This window comes from Eumetopias jubatus, unplaced genomic scaffold (assembly GCF_037043125.1).
Source record: "Eumetopias jubatus isolate StellerSeaLion01/CBP00866 unplaced genomic scaffold, mEumJub1_p1.0 scaffold_14, whole genome shotgun sequence".
Classification (NCBI taxonomy): Eukaryota; Metazoa; Chordata; class Mammalia; order Carnivora; family Otariidae; genus Eumetopias; species Eumetopias jubatus.
In genome coordinates, this window is record NW_028274820.1 from 106851936 (window position 1) to 106871732 (window position 19797).

Genomic DNA, 19797 nt, shown 5'->3' on the forward strand with positions numbered 1-19797 from the left:
TTTAGAACCAGAAAAAGGTGGTGGGTGCACAACAATGTGAATACATTAAATCTTTAAAACGGGTGCTTTCATGCAATGTGAGAGTCACCTAATTAAAAAAAAAATACAATATGGGGAAGTAATATTCCCATTTTACAGATGAGCAAAGAAAGACTGAGCTCGAGGCTAGACTCAGGTTTGGGTCCAGAGGCCACACCTAACTTCTCTACTTATGGCATCTCAAGCCTCCGGCCTGCAGCAGGACGGAGATGGGCCGGGAGGGGCTGACCGTCCCTCAACAAAATGTGTGCGTGGCAATCCCGTCACACTCGGGCCACACAGCCGGCCCAGAGGCCGCAGGAGGTTGGCCTGTAAGTCACACTCGGTTTGGGGAAAGAGGCTGGTCAGTACCTGGATGTTAATGATATGGGAAAATCTTCCGTGTTTCCTATTTACAGTAATAACTTCCAGGGATGAATGTCCTAGGACTGTCACAAAGAAAAGATGGGTGTTTCTATGCATTTCTCTTGTGCAGTTTCATCTTACATGCAAGACTTGCCAATTTCTTCTCCTTCCCCTCTCACTTGTGCTTTGAATTATTTGAAATGTGTTCCATTATGTTAACACTTTTTTCATCTGATGCCTTCATGGACCTATTAGTTTTCCAGTGTTGGGCAGAAGTATTTTTAGCCTCCTAGAGCTATTGATTTAATTACTTTTAATCTGATGATCTGTACTTGACATTTCTTGACCTTATGTTCAAAACTAAAGTCTTCATTATGTTCACTCTAAAAAAAAAAAAATCATAGCAGAGTTTTCTTTGATTTGGTCAAATGGTGTCACTGAAGAAAAACCAGATGTCAGATATAAAGCTACTAAGTATCAAATAGATTATAATACATATGGAGGAAAATGCAAAGATGTGACAGCTCATACAATTCTGCCTTTAAATAAACTTATTCTTTTCCATAAAATAAATATAATAAATAAATAAATAATAAATAAATAAAATGTGAATCTAATTGCAGAAATATATCAGTAGTGTTTATTATCTGTCAAATGATAGGATTATAAATAAAAGTGATTCTGTGCCCTTGTAAAATATATTGACACCAGTAAATCGTGATGCCAGGAAGTAGAATCTCATTCTCTGCGCTGTTAATTGTCCTACATCTCTTTCCCTGTGCCTAGGTCTACTGAATTTGTGCCTCCCACCTTGATATCCAACAACATATCTTACCCTTTACACAGCACTAACTTGCAAAGAAATCAACAGCTATGAAGAAATTTCATGTTTTTCTGAATTCTAGAAATAAAGGTGGAAGGAAGTCCACCCATAAACCCATTACTTCAGGAAAGACTTTCCAATAAAAATCTAACAACTCCTTTCTAGACGGACTAAATGCTGCAAGGGGCAGGAAACAATAAGCTGGGAGAAATTAATAAATGTGCAAAATGTGTTCTAATAAAGAAAACTGCACCTAATCTCTCAAGAATTTCATAAGCTCGATAGAGTTTGAATAAGGAGGACTGCTTACTTCTTAAAATTATATTTGTAGAAAGGTAGAATTCCCAAGAAATAAGAAGTAGGCTGTACATCAGTTTGCTTTTACTTTTCAAAGTGTCTCCTCCTGTGAAATAGGTGGTCGAGGTATTAATAAAATTTAGGTGAATGAGTAACATGGTGCTTCAAACAGTATATAACAGGTAGTAAATACTCAATGGTGTTAGTGATTTGCTTCTTTCTTTACAATTTCAAACGTGTTTTCTCCTCTGACCTTCAGAGGACACCTGTGAGGTTTGTAAACACCTCGATGCGTCCCTTCAACAACGGTTTCTCAGCAGCTCGTCCGTGGCCCTTCCTCTGCCTCCAAGGAGTTCACGCCCCAGGGGGAAAGATGGAGATGTGAACAAATCATGACCAGAATAACACAGAAGATGCCAAGGAAGGTTTTTCCCAGGCAAGGAAAGGATGGTCTCTGAGGGCTCTTTTCAAGGACAGCACCCATCTGTAAACACAGAGAGAGTGCGTGGTACCCGCACGAGGTACAATCAGCACACGCGGGGTTTAGATTCTGCTTTGCACGATGGTGCGCACGAGCCAGGGCACTTACGCACCTGGGCCGTCCGTGGGGCCGCGTCGCCGCGAGGCGGGGCGGGCAGAAGCAGGTGCGGCTCCATGGTGGCTGTGGCCAGGGCGTGCTCCGCAGATGATGCACCTGACCCGCACAGAGAAAACAGCCCCACCGCACCTGCGCAAACCTCTTCTGAGCCCCCTCCGCGCCCGGACGTATAACGTCGAATGGCAGTTCGCGTCGTCCGCCCCCACATCCAAACCCCACTGCCAAAATGAGCGGAACCGAACTGAAGCACTTTTATTTCTTCTATTCCCAGAAAACTCTGGCCACTTGCACATTCCCGGTTTCATTGGAGATAATACTGTGTAATTTTAGGACTTGATTATATAGTTTCATGCACTTTTCATTAGCTGGTTCATTTATATTTGTCCTGCTCGGATTTAATCATGCACAGTCATAGGAATCTAATAAAATCCTCAGATACTACCTGGCACCACGCTCCACATATACTCGGGCTTAATTAACTCGAGCAAATCTGAAGGAAGAGCAGAGAAAAATGAGATAGATGCAAATCTATCAGGTGTTTACAAATACGATGGAAGAGAAAACAGGAAACACGCTTCCTCCTCAAACACGGAGAAACAAAGAAGGGCCCCAAAGACACCAGGCACCAGAGACAAGGGTTCTCCGCCCAGCGCACCTCCGGGCCCCCAGATTCCATTATCAGCGCCCCCTCTGCGAGTTCATGAGCCCCTCGATCCCGCTGCCCAGCTCCTCGCGCTGTTACCAGCAGAACCCCTTCAAGTACAAAGAGCCAGTGGCCTATTTTCTGAAATTAAACAAAAGCAGAAGGAAAGCAAGGGAGGTGTGGCTTGGTGGGCAGCCGGCCAGGAGGCGGAGGCCCCCGGGATGCTACCGGTCGCCCCAGCGCTCGGGAAGAACAGAGCAAACCCACTAACATTTCTACAGCTGATAGGAGCAGCCACAGCGAGGGTGTATTATACTGTGCTGATGAGGGATCGCCGAACCCTGGCTTAGAGAGATGAAACCCAGGGATTCTCCGTTGATTCTCCCTAACTCAGTCTCCAGGTAAATCTGCATGGAAATGACAGAAACACCATCCCCCCACCTGTGACTCAGCATCTGAGGCCGGTGTCCAATGTCACTGGAGGCACAGAACCAGAAGTTAGGAAGATGGAGGGCATGTAGGAAACACTCTGTCTCCTCTAGACACACCCACCACCACAGAGACTTTGTTGGCTTTAAGGTAACCCAACACTGGAAATAGAAAACATCCTAACTCCTCTGAAAAACAAACTGAGGGTTCTAGAGGGGAGGGGGTGGGGGGATGGGTTAGCCCGGTGATGGGTATTAAGGAGGGCACGTTCTGCGTGGAGCACTGGGTGTTATGCACAAACCATGAATCCTGGAACCCTACATCCAAAACTAATGATGTCATGTATGGTGATTAACATAACAATAAAAAATTTTAAAAAAAGAAAACATCCTAACTCATATGACCGACAAATTAAGGAACACGTATTTTCTTCTAGAAACAATCCCTTTCATTTCTGTTCATTACCGAGCTCCTCCATGCCCACCGAGCATTTGCCGTGCGTGTCACGGACTGTGTGACCACAGACCTCGGAGGACCGGCGTTCGGAAGGATGGTGAGCCGCACTACATGACTGGGCTGACTAAGTCGCTGTGAAATCAGCGAGCCAAGGAATGAATGAATGGGTGGGTGGAAGGATGGATGAATGAGGTGGCACTTCGAAGAAAAGCTGCACAAGGAAACTGACTCTTGAACTGAGACAGAGACTGAACAGAACCCGGATTGGTGAAGAAGCAGACAGTGTGCGATCCCGTGGAAGACCCCAGGGGGAAAGATCACGGGGTGAGAACGATTTTGACAAGGAGCAGGGAAAACAGCAAAAGTGATTCACAGCAGGAGCCTCTGACCACGGAAACCAAGGTTCAAGGCAGAAATCCAAAGGCTTTACGTAAGTGTGTTAGTTTGCTAGGGCTGCCATCACTAAGCACCACAAACTCTGTAGCCTAGACCGTAGAAAATGTCTCTCAGCGTGGAGACCCGAAGTCCGAGCTCAAGGTGCCAACCAGGATGGCTCCTTCGGAAGCTGTGAGGGGGGTCCATTCCAGGGCACTCCCCTGGGCTGTGGATGATCCCCTCACTGCCCCATGGCATCCGCCCTGCATGTCTGCCTCTGTGTCTGAAGGACACCGGGCATATTGGATTAGTGCCACCCTAATGACCTCGCCTTAACTTGATTACCTCTGCAACGACCATTTCCAAACTAGGTCGTGGGGGTTCGAACTTCAACACACGAATTTGGGGGTGGGGGGGCACAATTCAACCCCTGATAGTCGGCTGTGTTCTAACTTTCATGAGACCTATGGACAGGGAAAGAATCTGACAGTATTTTAAGGGTTCCACACATCATTTTTCAACAAATCCTCCTTGGTTCATATTTCTTGCCTAAAACATGAAGTTATTTTTTATTCATCTTTATCAAGGCTGGGATGTCACTGATTTCTCCCTATGGAGAACAGCAGAATTTTATTAAGTGAACATCTCAGTCAAATATAGGGGGGAAGGTGCGTGGGCGGATGGGGTAACTGCGTGATGGGCATTAAGGAGGACACTTGATATAATGAGCACTGGATGTTATATGCAACTGATGAATCACTAAATTCTACCTCTGAAACCAATAATACAGTATATGTTAATTAAATTGAATTTAAATTAAGAATTGAAAAAGATACATTCTTTTGATGGCCTCCGTTCTTATTAGAAAGAGGCAATCCTCTGCTCAGTAAAGTTAGGGTATATATTGCATTTTTTTTCCTTTTGTGTATCTGTAGTATATAAAATTTCTAAGGTGGATATGCATTACTGTTTTATTTTTCTTTTTACATTTTGATGCCCTTCACCCATTTCTCCCACACCCAACCTCCGGCAACCATCAACCTCTTCTGTGCCTATGAGCTCGGCTTTTTGTGTGTTTGTTTTTAGATTCCACATATAAGAGAGAGCAGATATATGGTATTGGTCTTTCTCTGTCTGACTTATTTCACTGAGCATAATGCCCTTGAGGCCCATCCATGTCATCACAGATGGCAAGATTTCATTCCCTTTTATGGCTGAGTAATATTCCACTGTGTGTATGTGTGTCTTTAACAATTTCTTTAGCCAGCGATCAGTAGACACTTAGGTTGTTTTCATATCTTATTGTGAATATTCTGCTATGAACATGCAGGTGCAGACATCTTTTCAAGTTAGTGCTTTACCCAGAAGTGGGATTGCTGAATCATATTTTAGTTCTAGTCTTAAAAGTTTGAAGAGCTTCCATACTGTTCTCCACGGTGGCTGTACCAGTTTGCATCCCCATCAGCAGGGCACGAGGGGTCCGTCTTTTCTACTTCCTTGCCAACAGCTATTATTTCTGACCTTTCTGAAAACAGACATTCTGACAGTTATGAGGAGATATCTCATTGTGGTTTTGACTCATATTTCCTGAATAATTAATGATGTTGAGCATCTTTTCATGCACTCATTGGCCATCCGTGTGTCTTCTTTGGGAAAATGTCTATTCAGATCCTGTGCCCATTTTTAAATTGGACTGTTGTTTGTTTTTTGTTTTTTGTTTTTGCTGTTGAGTGTATGGGTCTGTTCTATATTTTGGATATTAACCATTTATCAGATATAGGATTTGCAAATATCTTCTCCCATTCCATAGGCGGCCTTTTCATCCTGTTGATGGTACCCTTCACTGTGCAGAAGCTTTTTTATTTGATGTAGTTCCACTTGTGTATTTTTCCTTTTGTCGCCTTTGCTTTTTGTGACAGAATCAAAAAATCACCAAGACCAGTGTCGCTGAGTTTACCACCTCTATATTCTTCTAGGAGTATTATGGTTTGGGGTCTTACTTTCACTTCTTTAATCCATTTTGAGCTATTTTTGTGTATGGTATAAGATAGTGGTCCAGTGTCATCCTTCTGCATGTGGCTGTCTAGTTTTCCCAGCATTTTTCGAAGAGACTGTCCTTTCCTCATTGCCCATTCCTGGCTCCTTTATCATAATTAATTGACCACATATACACAGTTTTATTTCTGGGCTCTACTCTGTTCCATTGGTCCATATGCCCCATTTTATGCCAATACCATACTATTTTAATTACTACAGCTTTGTAATACAGTTTGAAATCAGGGAGCATGATACCTCCAGCTTTGTTCCTCTTTTTCAAGATTGCTTTGGCTATTCAGGGTCTTTTGTGGTTCCACACAAATTTTAGGACTATTTGTTCTATTTCTGTGAAGAATACCACTGGAATATTGATATAGGGATTGCACTGAATCTATAGATTGCGTGGAGTGGTGTGGACATTTTAATATCTAAGTTCATAACAAGAACTCACATTTACCAAGGACCATATGCCAAACATTAAGAGCGTCACATGCACTTCTTATGGAGCCTCTTAGCGACATTATTAGAGAGGCCCTTTTATGCTCTCCCTTTCTCATTCAGGCAAAAGGAGGTTTGGCTCACTCAGCCACTTAGTGGCTGAGTGAGAATTCCGTCCCCACGGGACAGACGGTCCAGCCTCTATGGCAACCTCACGGACAAAACAAACTTTGCTTTCAGAATCATGACCCAGACAAACTGCAAGATTCTCAGTCACACAAAAAGACAATTTTGTTCACTGGGTGTTGCTTCCTGTAACAAAAATAACAGCCGAGTTCATACCTTTGACAAGGACTTTCAAAGATTATCAGCAGATGGGTGAAAGAGAACAGTCCCTGTGTTCAAGATAAACAAGGTTTTATAGCAACACACTTCCCATTCACCAGACTCCAAGATTAGGCTTTTTTATAACCTATGCCAGCTTCCCCCTCTTTACATTTGGTGAAAATCTGTATAATTTTCATCTCCAATAGGCTCTCGTGGCCATAAATCTTTAAAGATGATTAAGTAAGGTTACTAGTTAAATCTTTTTTTTTTAAGATTTTATTTATTTATTTGACAGAGAGAGACACAGCGAGAGAGGGAACACAAGCAGGGGGAGTGGGAGAGGGAGAAGCAGGCTTCCCGCGGAGCAGGGAGCCCGATGTGGGGCTCGATCCCAGGACCCTGGGATCGTGACCTGAGCCGAAGGCAGAAGCTTAACCGACTGAGCCACCCAGGCGCCCTTACTAGTTAAATCTTAACATTAAACACTGTGCCTCCAACCAAAGAAAGGATTCATGGCTTTCTCCCCCCTTGATATTCTGACTCCTAAGAACAAAATAAGTATTATTGTAATTATTACCCATTGTTACCCTAAATGGCCACATATCAAGCTTTACAAGTGGATTTTCTTTTTTTTTTTCAAGTTTTTATTTAAATTCCAGTTAGTTAACATACAGTATAATATTAGTTTCAGGCGGACAATGTAGTGATTCATCACTTATACACGAAACCCAGGGCCCTCCTTCATCCGCATCGCCTGTTGCGCCCACCCTTCCACCCCCCTCCCCTCCAGGAGTCTTCAGTTTGTTCTCTAGAATGAAGAGTCTGTTTTATGGTTTGCCCCTGTTTTTTCCCCCTACGTTCATCTGTTTTGTTTCTTAAATTCCACATATGAGTGAAATCATATGGTATTTACAAGTGGACTTTCAATTCACAAGCAAAGTTTACTGGTGCTAATTTTATGGCCCCAATGTCATCTCCTTCATGGAATATTAATAATCCCATTTATTTATAATAGCTTCAAAATTCTATTTTATTTTATGAAGTTTGATTTAGAGGACCTGACAGTACAGAAACTTTTGCAAAATCTAAACAATAAATTGAAGGATGGTATAACTCAACTTTCTAGAAACACAGCTAATCTGAGGTCACAGAGAAGAAGCAGTACTGAGGATATTCAAGTGTGAGGACATCAGAAAAGGCTTCAGCACAGAGACTAAGGCTGAATGTCAGCCTTGTATTATCCCTAAAAACGGACTTTTCAAAGGGACTTGAGGTCCCTAGTCCAACATTTTCTAAAGTATGTTTTGTGAAACATTAGGTTTACAGAAAGTTAAAGTATATCCTACAAACTCAAAAAGGGAGAGGATCAACAGAAAAATAATTTCAGGAAACTCTGAGTTTAACCAAATTAAGCAGGTTCCTTTAATTCAGAGTATTTAAAGACACTGTGATTCTCCAAGAGGGAGAGAAAATGTTCACTGTTTCCCAAATTTATTTGGCAATGAGACTCCTTTTCCACAGGGCATGTCACAGGCTCAGTGCACTCAAGAAAATGTTGGGAGCTGTTCATCAAATGGAGTCCCTCTCTATTAAGATGAAGACCCTGGGACCGGGGACAACGTTGGTCCCTGGACTAGAACTCTCTTACTTCCCCTTCCAGTCCTCCTTGAACAGCCCATGTCTGTGTAAGCTGCCCGTACTTTACAGTGAGTCTTGTGCACAGAACTGTACTTTTCTAAGGAGGCTCTGTGCATAGCATCGTTCAGCTCAGCCCGATGCCAACACAGCGCCACACGAGAGGCACTACACACGTACACGTGTGAGTGACAGAAACAGTGGACGTCCCCTGGCGCGGCCTCCGTCTCAGGAGCTTCGGTGAACAGTTCTGTGAGAGGGTACTAGTACAATCCCCCTTCCCAAATGAGGAAACTGAGCCCTAAGATTGCTCAAGGTCAGCGAGAAATCAGCAGATGCAGACCCAACCCAAGCACTTAACCACCACGCGCGCGGGAGAGCGTCTCTTGGGTTAAGTACTCAATAAATGTTGATGACAATGGGTAATGAGTGACCCAGGATGAGAACGCCAGGAAGAGGTATTACCAAGGTGGGGGCGTTCGCTCTCCACTGTTAGTGTATTATAGGGCTGAGCTAATCATTAAAAGACCTTGGTTTTGTCCTGAATCTTGCATTTCTAACCATCCAGGCTTCCCTTCTTCTGAAATTATGCCAATGGGAGGCCTACCACAAAGAGTGCTGTCCCCTGTCCTCAAGGCCTCTGATTTTTATCTAAGGTAAAATTCTTCAAGGAAGTAAAGGATACAAAATATTTCCCAGAAGAATGGCAATAAGAGAAGCCAGGGCCCTTATGCCATAATTTTTATCATTAAAAACCCTCTGTTTTTCTTTGAAGTGCTAAATTAATCAAAATTATAAAATTGGCATTGCTCCCCATTCTTGACTTGCCATTCAAAGATGAAGAAGGTCTTCTCAGTTATTCTCAGTTATCTTCAAAGATGAAGAAGAAGGTCTTCTCAGCAATAATTACGATCTGTGACTACCACAGATTCAGAGCATTGTGGGATCTTCTGCGCCATGAAGGGTGTCCATGACACTATGCCGAGAGAACAATGTCCCTGCAGAGATCAGACACCCAGAACATTTTAGAAATACCTAATTCAAGACGTGCCAGATCTCATAAGGCCAAGTTTTACAGCAAATGTCACATTTCTGAGTGTGGGGTGAGTTAGAGAGATCCCCATGGCTGGAACAGGGAGCAGTAAAACCCAGACAAACTCAGGAAGGATGAGCCGGAAGACCCTTTCATGTGGACAGAGTGCTGAGGAGCCTGATGCTCCCGTAGAACCAGATGGCTCACGGAGGGGAACGGCTGTCCAACCATCCCAAGAGCTGTTTTCTGTGAGGCAGGATTTCCTCGTTGGCCTCCATGTTCATGCCCTTCCTACGCTGGAGATCGTTTTCTTGAGCTGATGGAGGCTTTCTGTCTGGAGAGTCCCCCAAACACAAAAGCTTCTCTTAAACCCATATTACATCTGCTGGAGTAATGATGTAGAAAGTCCCACCCACTTTGTCTCTGAGGAATCTCATTTCAACATAAAAGTGATCCCTGAAATTAATATTGTGCTTTCAGAGAGGCTCCATATCTGTTTTTCCTAGCCTCACAATATTCCCATAAAATAGGAAATGTGGGCACCATTATCACCCTTTAGCAAGTAAAAGGGGAAGTCTGAGGCCCTCACTGCTAGAGTCAGAAATAAAGCGACCCACCAAATTGAGGGCACAGTCAGTGACTTAGGGACACGGCCTGAGCATTCCACAGTAATTGTTAATTCGTTTGTTGTGATTGAGGCATTGTGTTTACATAGGAAAATTGTCTTGTTCTGGAAGAGTATGTGCTGAAGCTTTGCAGGATCAAGCACCCTGATGTCTAGAACATCTATAATTTACTTGAATGGGATTCAGCAAAAATGTTCCTGGCAATATGTTCATGAAGGAGGTGATGCCTATTTTCTGTGTCTGTTATATCCTGTTGTTTTTATAGGCTTAAAATTTTCATAATAAATAGAAGAAAAAATAAAGTAAGCCATCGATAATGTGTAACATGTATCCTACAGGCATCAGTATGTATAAATTATAGAAGTAGATCTCAAGTTCTAGTGCAATTAATAGTGTTTGTTGGAACAGCAAGAAGGAAAATGCACCATCTAAACTCCTCTGTTATTAATACATTGCACAAGAAATTAGAATCAATTCTGCTTGAGTCCAGATAGAAAAACACAGAATCTCTTTGCTTGGACAGGCACTAAACCGTGTCAGCCCCTGCCTTGAGGAAGCGACAACATCGAGCCAGACAAAGGCGTGCCCTTGACAGTGACATTTCAGAGAGCCCTCAGAAGGCGTGCCAAGGCAAACAGTGCCGTCCGTGAGAATGGCCAGTGGCCAGCCTTGCCCCCTGGCCGCCGCCGCTCGCTCTCTTCCTGTTCGATACCTTTAATTTTGACCTTCGACCTGCCCGTGGCCTCCACTCGTTTCCACCCAGCTTCCGGGCCCCTCGCTGCAGGTCTCATTTGATGACGCTGCCTCCGGCTGGCTGAGGAGCTAATCCGGGCATCTGGAGCCGGGCCCAGCCCCTCGTTCTGGGCCTCACATCTCCCCCCTAACTCACGCCAATTCCCCCTTGCTTCCCACCCCACAGACAGGACTAACCAGAAAACCCCATACAACACGGGCCGAAGGAGCCAGATATGCTCCAGGAAATTAATTTCGTGGGTGGGTAGAGTTTGTGATACCCAGAGACACATTCAAAACATGCCGCTAGTTCAGACAAACTCCGCGATTCATTTGGGCATGATGTCACTGCATGCTCCAAGCGAAAAGGTCATCATGTATGCAAGTAGGTGTATTTTTGTGATGTGCGTGCTTGTGTGGGGGGTGGCTATGCGGCGGGTGTCGTGTGATGTGTGCATTAACGGTCACATTGGTCTTCTCGCGCTCCCCGCTCGGGCTACGCTGATCTGTCAGGGAAGGGAACTTGAAATATTAGCATTAGAAGTATTCTGCCTACTCGTGAAACAGTGACAAAAAAGAGACCCACTGCCCTTTTGTTTCATGAACTGAAGTGAGGGATACATGTGTACACCTATGCACACTTTCATTTTTTCAAATAGTAATTTAAAAGGTAATAATGGATGACTTAAGATTGACTTCTTTTTCATGCAATATGGCTCATTACAGGTGCACATGATATGTTGTCTGAGGTAGCTCAGTCACGAACCCGTCCCCCAGAGGTCCACATGTGCGATGTCCGTGCTCCCTCCCTAGTGCTGGACATTATAGGAACCTCCCAAGAATGTCGGGTTGCCCGGGTCCCGACAGCACATTGCACACCCTGTTGGTGCACAGGAACTCGGGCCAGCACGACAGGGCGGCTTAAACCCGAACCTCATTTCCTCACAGCTCTGGGGCCAGGCTGGTCGCCTCTGAGGCCTCTCTCCACGGCTTGAAGACGGCCACCCCTGCCGCCTCTTGCTCTTCTTATAAGGACACCAGTCAGAGAGCGCGAAGGGCCCATCCTAGCGAAGCTGTTTACACACAGGCCCTCTCTCCACGTGCAGTCACGTTCCGAGGTGCTGGGGTTCGGACTTCAACATACACGTGGGGATGGGGACACAGGCAGACAGGGGAAAAGTGCATTTCTCTTCATTTACAGAGGGAAGCCGAGACACGGAGAAGCTCCGCATTCCTGAGGTTAAGGTTTGCTCTACGGGCCCAGGTGCCGTTCACGCGTCATCGGACTGATGATGGATATCGGAAACTGTCGCGAACAGCCTGCACCCAGCGACGGGCCGGCTGTGGCTGTGGCCGCCTGTCCCGGAAGCGGGGACCGCGGGACCTGGCAGTGGACACGGACACTGCTCCCCCAGCGCCGGGACGGGAGCCCGGGGACAGACCGCATGGCGGTCCCAGGTGAGAAAGAGCGTAGGCAGCAGCAAGCAGGGTCAGCCCAGCCCTTCCCCCGGGAGGTGCTGGCGCCCACTCCGCTCCCGCAGGCAGGAGCCTCTCCTCCACGGTCTCACCTCCCCGCGCGGCCCTCACGGCCAGCTTCACAGCTCGGTACCCAAATGCCCCGTCCTCAATCCCGCTCCTTCCCGGGCATGCACGAGACTAAGCTGTGCTGTCCCAGCCACAGGATGCTGTGTGTGTTCTGGAAGCTAAGACACCTGGAAACATAGGCACAGAACTGGCCAGAGGGCGGCCATCCCCAGCACACGTTGAGCGCGGAGAACCTCAGGTGAACGGACCCCGTGTGTTAGGGCCTGGGCGACCCCTGGACTGACCCATCCACACAGGCATCCACGAGGCTCTCTCCACGGACGCGCTCACTGTTTTATTGTCAGCTTGCATTCACTCTCCCCTCTCATTACAAGCAGCTAGAAGAGATTCTTTTCTATCTGACTACTCAGAGGTTCACGAGAAAACTACAGATCTCTCAGTGCTTCCCAAATAAACTACAAGTTTCATTTTCATTTCTCATAGTGTTCAGCTCCTAGGTTAAAAACACCTGCTAGTTTTCTAAATGGGAATAATGTCCTCTGCAATGACCTTTGTTACCATCTCAGTGGCAGGACCAAAAGAACAAGAGAGCCTCGTTTTAAAAGTGCTTTGGGATTTAATTTTCCGAATACCACAGATTTGAGAGCAGGGAGATCTCTTGAAGTTCAGGCAAAATCCTTTGAAGCTGAGAATGCTGCTTCTTCAGGCAGAATATAAGTGCTTTATTTACGAGACAAGTATGCAGAGGAAGTGCACACACAGGAGGCTGGGAGAGATGTCCACTGCACCACCTCGCCCTTGCCAGGCTGCCATGCTGGCATGACCACACACATTCTCTCCCAACCTCACCACCACTCGCCACCCTTCTCTGCACTGCTCTGGGCCAGGGTCCCACCCCGGAGGAAGTGCAATCCCGACTCCATGACTTCTGGCTTCGGGTGAGTCCGCTGGGAGACTCTGGCAGGTGACAGATGGCCAGGGAGCCGCATCTCCAAGGCCAGGCCTCATGCTCGGGGGCCTCCTCCAGCTCCCTCTCCCCGGATCCTGCAGGCACCAGCCCCCTTCCCCCACCCCAGCTCTGGCTCACAGCTTCCTGCTGGCTCTCCGGGTGCAACAACTTCCCGGATGGTTTCCTGAGCTCCCTGCTCTGCAAGGAGACCCTTCCTGAAAGGCTCTGCATCGGCATCAGTTTCTGCCAAAACCCGCACTGGTAAGACATTAATAAAGGGAAGTAGGAAGGGATTTCAGCAAAACAGTGATTCCCAATCAATAGGCCATGTTCTCATTACATCCATACTAATAAGACAAGAGTTTCAACATTTAAAAAATTTGGCAAAAACCACCACAGGCCTTATCGACTTGAACACAGGGAATGAAAAGTTCCACGCTGCAGCTTAGCATCTTCACACAGCACGTCTCAGACACCACGGCCCTCGCGTGACCTCCCCTCCCACACAGAGAACTGCATGGGGCGACAGCCACACAAGGCCTACCTGCTCTGTGTCCACCACCCCTGGAGAAGGGCAGACCGCCCCGCACGAGCCAGCTTCCTCCATCCCCTCACCCCTGGAAAGATGCTGTGTCCTGTTAGGAACGGCAGACAAAAAGAACAGCATTGGCCTAAAGATGGACCCCCGCCATGCTACCTGCGCCAGGGAGCTCAGCATCCTGCCCACAGTGACCTGCCGAACCAGCACCCATCCAAAAACCTTTCCCCACAGCAGCTTAGAGACAAGGAGTCAGTTTTGCTTTATAAAAACAGGAGAAATGTGGAACTAGTCTCCTGGAGAAAAACCTCTCCTGCAGTTTGTTTAGTAGGAAAAGAGGTTTCTGTGTACAGCAGTGGGTTTCAAGTTCCTGATTTTCCTATGGACTCTTTCTGAATCACTGAAGACCCACCACGACATTTATGTTGCAAACGCTCTTAAGCCATTCGGGGCATGATATGCTGTTTATGCTCATCAGGTGTGCTGAGGATTTTCTGATTTCCTTTGCCTCCGTGTTCCCATCAGAAAGACTCTTCAACCATCAGTGCGTTCAGATCGCGGGCTAACTCCATTGCTATAAAACGCTCCGCAACAAAACTAAACCTCACAGGAGACCAAACGTAAGTGTAGGGTTTGAAAGATGTTTCCCAGGCACGGCCGGAATTCCCCTCGTTAGCAGCGAGTTCTCCTACTCTGCCCAAAATGCACTACTCTGCATCCCAGGGCACCTTGGTAGCTTTTCTCTGCCTGGGTGCTCTCATCTTTTTGAAACGGGTTTCCTTTGAGGCCTTCGATGTTGCACATGTGACAAGACAGCGTCACCTAGTGGGGACAATGCTGGGGTAGAATCCAGGACACCCAAGAGTTCCCTCGTTTCCTTGGGTCTTGGTCTTCTCTGCTATAAAATGAGACCAATGCATCACCACCTTCCACGTCACTGATGTATCACAGACACAAAGGCAATTGATCTGGAAGAACTTCTAACTTCGCAAATGAAAGTTAAAGGTGGAGCTGGTCAAGTCTCTGTTTTGAAAGTTCTCATGCGCGATACTCTTGTCATTTGGCAGCGGCTTGACGCCTCGTCTGAACTCCAGCTGGAGGGACTGGGTGCGAAACAGGGGTGTCTGGGCTTCGGTGTCCTTCCCCACCAGTAGCTGGTGTTGCACTGTTCTGTCCGCAGTGGTCCGTCTAGATATGCCGAGGTGTGAGCGGACGTCAGTGCCGTTCTCTGAAGCTGCCCGTTTGGTTCTGGTTTTAGCATTTCGGTAGGAAATTATGGAAAACTCCAACTGTATCTAATGCTAGAATTCCAAGGGCTCTGGAAGGACATCTTGCAGGCCTCTGAGTCTTTCAAGACATTCCTCAGTCTACCCCCAATGCAGATGCCCTGTGTTCTGCCTCCCTGGGGTCAGATCCTTCCTGAAGACACTATTTTGGCCTTACCCACAACATTAAAACTCAAGAATTAGACAAAGTCAAAAGTGGATGAACCCTTGTAACTTACTGGAGTAGAAACCAAAAGTCAAGCTGTCTTAGCCTGCTGGTGACTTCCAAACAACAGACACATTTCTCACAGTTCTGGAGGCTCAGGTCCAAGGTCAGGGGCAGGGGGTGGGGTCACTCCCTGGTTCACAGTGTTCTCACAGTGTCCTCAGGTGGCGGCCAGGTGAGGGGCCCTCTGGGGTTCCTTTTATAAGAGCACCAATCCCATTCACGAAGCTCCGCCCCCATGACTCAATCACCTCCCAAAGGCCCCACATCACCTTGGGGTTAAGACTTGAACAGAAGGATTTGTGGGGGGGAGGGGACACAAACATTCAGACCATAACAAGAGGCAACATTGGGATGGAAATATTTACAGTTAGAGGATGCCCAAAACTCCCTTTGGCTGTAAAATTGGTTTGGCCTCTCTGTAAGACTTATGGCCAGGCTTCACGACTTAAACCAGCCCCCATCAGTGGTTTCAGCCAACCCCACTGTGGAGCCCAGTCCCTTTAAGGAACTCACCAATTTCCAGCCCGTTTTCCGCTTCGGTGAGATTTCCTCTACTGTGGTTTCTTATAGGGTCTCTGTTCCCTGTATCTTTTCAAATAAAATTTGCCTTTCTTAATGGAATATTCAAAATCTTCCCAACATGTGACCTCAAACTTGTGCACCTAATATGTCTGTATCACTCAAAGCAAGTCCTCCATTTCAGGACGTCTCAGAGACCCCAAATAGTCTCCCTGATTCCAGCCGACAAAAGCTCTCTGGGTCAGCTCAGGTCCTGTGTGAAGCTGATGCCAAAGGGGCACGGGAAGTACAGGAGCCTAAGTGGAGGGCACCCCACGGAAGATAAGGGGAGACAGAATAGGAGCAGGGACAGTCCCCACACAAAGCCACCGGCCTGACACCCATGGAAGGAAAGGGGATGAAAAGAGGAAGCCAGGAAGGCCGCTAGACCATGTGGCTGAGTCTCTGCCAGTCCCGCACGAGTCCCATGCAGACACGGCCCATAGAGGAGCTTCATGACGGACAGAAGTGGCCAGGCCTGAGCACCGACACCAGGCACACACATGGGCTGGGAGCTGCCCCAGAGGGCATGTGTCCATCCCAACGCACAGATCTGAAGGTGAAGGGTTCAGGGTGTGTCAGCTGCCTGCATCCTGCGCAGAGAGATCGGGCTGTTGCGGTCCATGGTGGTCATGACCCACCCTCTGGGCACCACAGACCCACTTCTCTACATGCTTTTGCAAGCAGCTTTCCGTGGCTCCTCTGGGCTTGGCTTTCCACAGGAGCTAGAAGTATAACTTGCAGCCCTGTCACCCACCACCAGGGGCCCCAGGAAGTAACCTCCGGTATTTATTCCAAATCTCCACCTCTCGACTGTCACTTCCTCGGGTCTTGGTGGCTTATTGGTGGTACAACCCAGACCCTCATCTTTTCTCAGGTCACAGGTAGACAAGGGCACACCATGACAGTCCCAAGAGAACCACCTGACAGGCAAACACACTCCCCCTGCCCCTTTGTGCACCAGCAGCCCTGCTTCTTCTGCCGGTCATGGTCAGCTACATCTGCCAAGACCGTGACTCTCGTCTGCAGTCCCTGGACACAAGGAATCCAGAGCACTTGGCAGCAGTTGGGCCTACACTGTAATTAAGAGTTAGCTGTCCTCACTCTTGGGGTCCTAAGACCCACCCCCTGCCTGCAGAGCCCAGAGTGGGAAGGGGCAGGATCATTACCATGAGGACAAACTGTTGGCCCTTCTGGACAGAAGAAGCCCAGGATATCAACTGGAGAGTCTCCTTACGGACTTGTGCCATATCAGGGCTTAGCAATGCCTTTAGTTGCCGGCTGCTTGAACATTCAGAGGAGCCATAGCTAAATTAACTTTGGTGAGCGGGGCTCTCTGCCATTGAGGGTCACCTCCACCTCTGCCACCATGCTCCCCATGACAGTTCTTACCGTCCTAGGGTAAGGACCTGTCAGGGAGGTTCCAGCTCTGTGGGCTGCTTTTTTTAACCATCTCAACCTCCATGCAGCCTCCCAGCCTCAGTTACTATCTTTAAACAGTAACTCCAAAATCTGCATTTCCATTCAAGAGGTCCATTCAAGTCCATGTGTCTCAAGGTCTCCCGTCCCTCTCCACTTCCATACTTCACAGCACTTCAAACTCAGCCGAAGAATGAACTTATGAATTCCGTGCAGTCTGCTCCTCCCACCTTTCCATCTTAGCAAATAGCACCACTGTCCAGACCCCACATCCCATCAATCATGAACTCTTGAACACCTCTGTTTGCTCACCATCTCATTAGTCAGAGCCACTGTTGTCTTTCTTAGACTATAACACCCTCGTAGCTAGTCCTTCTGCCTTTCCACCTCCAAAACATTTTCCATTTTGCAAATTAGGGTAATAATTCAAAGATATTTACCTACTTAAAACAGCTCAAGAGATAATGTCTAAAGTCATTAACACGGGCGGAAGGGCTCTCTGGTGCGGCCAGAACTGTGGAGAGTCTAGAAGGTATAACTAATGAAAAGCAGCAAAGAAACCGAAAACTTGAGGGGAAGCTTTGATAACCATTGTCCATTTTCTAAGGCTCTGCTCTTTTTACTTCATCCAAACGTAACTTATTTGAGAGTATAAAGTGAGGATCTCAGTTGACCTTTTAAAACAATATCAAAATTAGTAGCTGTTACATAAAGAATATATGACATACTTGTGTATATAAAAATATGAATATAAATTCAAAATGAATACATTTTCAACTTATTTACTTTCTTGAACAGGTATCACACTGGTTAATTAAGTACTTTACAGCGTGTTTTAATACTTTGTGGGGCCAGTATCCCCTTACCATGCTTTCTTTTTAAACACTTTCATAATTAGGGACACCTGGGTGGCTCAGTCGGTCTGCCTTTGGCTCAGGTCATGATCCCAGGATCCTGGGATCAAGTCTTGAGTCTGGCTCCTTGCTCAACAGGGAGCCTGCTTGTCCCTCTGCCTGCCACTACCCCTGCTTGTTCTCGCCCCTCTCTCTCTGACAAATAAATAAAATCTTTTAAAAAAATAAGACTTTCATAACTATTCATAGTTATTCTGTTCTGAATTCATGGAAACTAGTTAAAAATAGACTGAAATAATCTGGCACATAGCAATCTCTAAATAAATGTTGTTAATAATGGTATTATTGCTTACTAGGTTTATTCAGAACTTTAAAATAATTTTCTCAATTCAAAAAAATAAAGAGGGACTGCAATCCAATTTTCATTGATTATTTTAGCCCTAACAATTCATTTTTAAAAGGCTGACATCTCCAAGTATTCAGTGTCTGCATGAATAAACAGAAGATGTTTCTCCATTTATTCTATCTCTTTGTTTCTCTCTCTCAATAAACAATAGTTTCCCTCAAATAGGTTCTATACTGTCCCTCTTAAAATTATTATTTTAGGAATCATTGGCTTCAAAAAACAAAATACCAAACCCAAAAAAGGAGATTCTGTTAGAATATACCCCATGGAATTCAAAGGCAAAAAAAAAAAAAAAAAAAAAAATATAGATGAATGTCACAGGGACTGAAACAGGGTCGTCTGGAGCCCTGACTCTTCTTTCCACCCCTCTCTCTGGAGCCACATGATCTCCGGTTTCCTGTTTCCATGCATCTGCTCCATTCCTCTGCCTCTGTCTTTAGACCAACTTCTCTACTGACTCATGGTTTCTCTTTCTCCATAATTTTAGCTGACACATAGCGGTGGTTTGCCATGGACCATTTCTATCCTTGAATGAATTTAACCTCTGTCCCCGCGCCCCTGGCTTCACCAATGAACTCTATAGCCTCTGTGTCTCTTGGCTCATATTCATAAGAAAGAAAAATCTGCTGTGTTGTTGGCTAGTCAGTGGCTGGTTTGGATTAGCAATTTCACTCCTGGACCAATCAGTCACATTTGGGTGTGAAGGTGGTACAGTGTGAGGAGTAAAGCAGCATAACGTGAAACGCAGTCTATAGCTACATGTACAACGTGGGTGAGACGGGCAAGGTCTCTCTAGAAGTACAGTAAGTTGGTCAGGAGATGATAGACAAACCTAACAGTGTTCTTAAACATTGTACATAAATTTGTTATCATAAGCAGAATTTGCTTTTCATTATATTATCCACAAGTTATCCCCATATATAGTAATAACCTTGCCATTTGTGTATTTATTATATATCCAGCAACTCTACTCACTGAATCCGATTGTTTTTAACCTGCTTCCTTTTAGAGTTTTGTCCTAACACTTAAAATAATGATTGATTTTTTTCCTGTATTTTAAAAATGTATCCTTATTATCATGTCATTTTTGCATCAGAATATCATTAAATAATAATAGAATACTAAGCATTTGTTGTTTTACATGCTTTTAACAGTATTTCCTCTAATGCTTCACTAGTAAGTATCATGCAGGAAATTAGGA